The 3,718-nt window shown below is 42.0% G+C and overlaps 1 pseudogene; it reads left to right on the plus strand.

The window, feature by feature from the left end:
* The first annotated feature begins 288 nt into the window (after window positions 1-288).
* LOC150040755 (serine protease 46 pseudogene) lies at window positions 289-2,726 on the plus strand (annotated as a pseudogene).
* Window positions 2,727-3,718: the final 992 nt, after the last annotated feature.

Below are 3,718 nucleotides of genomic sequence, written 5' to 3' on the forward strand. Positions count from 1 at the left end.
ACAAATAACAAAGCCTAGATGCTAAAACAACAACAAAAATCTTAAGAAAATCAGAAATGTGGCAAGAAAAGGGATTTTAGGACTCAAAGAGCATTACAGAATTGATTTGCTTGTGTTTCCTTATCACTTCAAATATATCTGGGAACAGAGTGGTACTGAAGCCTTCAGCCCAGAACTGGAAATAATCACAAATAAATCTCTAATGAAAGACTTGTTTCCTCCTAAGTAAAGAACTGGGAAATGGATGATTATCTCTGGCAATTTCCATTCTACTTCAGACAAACACCAATGGAAATCCATACTCCAACGCACTCTCTCCCCTATGATGTCAGTAGTGCCTGTCCATTCTACATCACCTTCACCTCACAGGAGCAGACGGCAATGTTTCATCCTCCCCCATTCCTCCAACTCTATTGTGTCATCCCAGTCAACAAAGAGTTACCTCCATCCTCACCTGGTGGAAGCAGTCACTGGCAATCTGATACTCCTATGGGGATAGTGTTACCACGACCCAGTGAAGACCTTATTTTGTGTAACAAGCCCCTCTGGGAAGAAGCAAGTGAATCTCCAAGTTCCCTGGCTGGGCAATAGAGTGGAGTGGACAGCTGAATTTTCATTTTCCCATCCAGCAGGGTGGAAAAAATACTGTTCCAGTTCTGTCAGGGTAATCAGGTCCAGCACAAGCTGAATCTCCACCCTTTTCCAGCAGCAATGAGAGATAACAAGGTGCTAAAAAAGTGAGACCAAAGTCTAGTGCTGGTGGCTTACACCTGTAATCCTATCTACTCAGGAGGTGTGATCTGAGGATCACAGTTCAAAGGCAGCCCAGGCAGGAAAATCTATTTGATTCTTAATCTCTCCAATTAACCTTCCTCAAACCAGAAGTGAAGCTCTAGTCTTGGACAATAAAAGCTCAGGGGCATCCCCTAGACCCCAAGTTCAAGCCCCAGGACTGAAAAACAAGTGAGACAAGTCATAGCTAGGCTTCACCACTGCCTCCTACAAGGACAGTGTGGCCTGGCAAACAGAGGATTTCCTAGCTCTGCTTGCATGGATGCAGCTAAACACAGCAACACAAGTCAGACTAATGAGCTCACTCCATTCACCCCATCCTTTGTGTCATGTCAGTGAAGGCTTATGAAGACTTGAATCATCACATGCGTCCCTCAACAAAGACACTAAATGAGGAGGTATAAATCATGGTTAATTGGCACTTCTGTTTCCTTCCCCACTTATAAGAGTTCAGCCAGTGACAGAAAATAATGATGGCCCCTACATAAATCACAGCCAGGGAATTTTTGTGAGATACAGGAGAAGGACTTAGATTATGATGTCATTTCAAGGACTCATAAAATCCTTTATTAGAACTTGAGGCTAGAAAAGGAAGCCAGAGTCTATACTGTAAAGCAATACAGAATTACTGACTCCTTGTTAAAAACAAAGAGTTAGATAGGATCAAAAGGCTACTAATATAATCAAAGTATCCAAGATTCAATTTAAAAATTGTTTGCCATATTAAGAATCATAAAATTCACAGCATGAACAATAAAAGCCAACAAAAAGATAACACACTGGAATTATCTGGAAAGGATTTTAAGGCATTATAAAATGCTTAAATCAGGCAATTATAGAAGCCATTAAATCTAAGCAAATGAATGGAAGATATGAAAAATGAACTAAGATGAATTTATAGGAAAGAAAATTATAATAATTAAAGCAAAATGAAAGTTTGGTCAATAAGTAAGCTCAGTGGTAGAAGGAAGAGGATAGAAGATAAAAATCAGTGAAATTTAGGGGAAAATCATAGAATTTAACCAATTTGAACAGTGGAGACAAAAGTGATTGAAGAAAAAATTAAGAGTTCCATGGGACTATGGGACAATTAGATAAAGAGAGAATTTCCTAAATCCTGAGGCTTGAACTTAGGGCCTGGGCACTGACTCTGAGCTTCTTTTGTTCAAGGCTGGCACTCTACCACTTGAGCCACAAATGCCACGTCTGGCTTTTTCTGTATGTGTGGTACTGAGGAAATCGAACCCAAGACTTCATACATGCTAGATCCAAGGCCCCCAACTAGTACAGCATGAGTCTGTAAAGTCAGAAACTCCCAGACAACAGCACCCACATCTGCTCACTCGAATCATCATTCATGAGGATTTCAACAATCACATATCTGAAGACATTGCCCTGCTCAAGCTCAGAGAGCCTTTCTCCTGGTCACCTCTTATCCAACCCATCTATCTCCTTGTCTATTTCAAGTCAACTATCTGCACCATGTGTTGGGTCATTGGTTAGGGAAAGAAAGGGGGTAACAGTACCACAAAGCTCCATACCATCTCCAGGACCTGGCTATGAGAGTTGTCAGCAATGACATTTGTAGTCACTGGTACCATTTCCTCCAGTGGAAGAACCAGAAGAAGTTTATTGGGAATGACATGCTGTGTCTCATGCCACAATGGGGCCTGGAGACTTGTCAGGACACCTCAAGCAGCTCCCTCCTCTGCCAGGTAAACAAGACCTGGATCCAGATGGGAGTGGTGAGCTGGAGTTTTAGCAGATGCCAGTTCCAAGCATCTACACCAGCACATCCTCCTTCACCCACTGGTTCAAGAAGCATGTGTCTGACATGAGGTTCACAAAGCTGGGCGGGTCCCTCCTTCCTGAACCCAATGATCCTTGTTAGCTACATTCTACTCGTCCCCATAGGCTCCCTGTGGCTTCTCTGAGTCTTGTTTCCAGAATTGTTTAGTTCCCAGAGGCAACTTCTTCCTGCTGTGTGCACTGAAGTGGGGACCGGAAGTTGGGCAAGGAATTTCCATCAGGAAAAGAGTGATCTCAGGGAAGGTCTGGGACCCACGGTGGTTTTGTTTCCAATTGTTCAAGGAAGATGCTCTTAAATATTGTCAAAAAAAGGGAGAAAGAATTTCCATAGTTTAAGCTATAGAATATGAGACTGAATATTCAAAGAAGTAATGGATAGAAATATGGAGTTATATAGATTCAAGACGTTCAGTGAACCATGAATCCATAAAGTGGAAAAAATTCATGTCAAAGATCATTACTAACTATAGTCCTTACCCCCACCACCATCTCCATCTTCTGGTGATACTTGGGTTTGTACTCAGGGCTTCACATTTACTAGACATGGATTCTACCATTTTTTTGCCAGTCCTGGGCTTGAACTCAGGACCTGAGCACTGTCCTTGGGCTCTCTCTAGGCTAGAGCTCTACCACTTGAACCTCAGCACCACTTCTGGCATTTTCTATGTATGTGATACAAAAGAATCAGACCCAGGTCTTTGTGCATGCTAGGCAAACACTCTACCACTAGGCAGAACTCTCAGCTGGGATTCTACTTCTGGAGCCATACCTCTAGTCCTTTTTGTTCCACCTACTCTTGGAGATGTAGTCTGCTTTTTATCCAGGCTATACTGTATTATGATTCACCTATTTATGTTCCCAGTGTGGCTGGGATGATGGTAGGAATGTACACTGAACCAACTTATTGATAGAAATGGTGTCTTATAAACTTTTTCTCCAGTCTGCTTCAAACCTTGGTTTTGGTGCACTTTCCCTCCCAAGTGGCTAGGATTATAGGCATAAGCCATAAGGGCCAAGCTATGACTCATTCTTCAAAAAGAAAAAAAATCCCTTCCTTTGTGAGAATGTACTTAAACCGAAAGGATGTTTTGTTAAATAACCCAGGCAAAGAAAAGCA

Source organism: Megascapheus bottae, chromosome X, assembly GCF_031878675.1.
Source record: "Megascapheus bottae isolate mThoBot1 chromosome X, mThoBot2.hap1, whole genome shotgun sequence".
Lineage (NCBI taxonomy): Eukaryota > Metazoa > Chordata > Mammalia > Rodentia > Geomyidae > Megascapheus > Megascapheus bottae.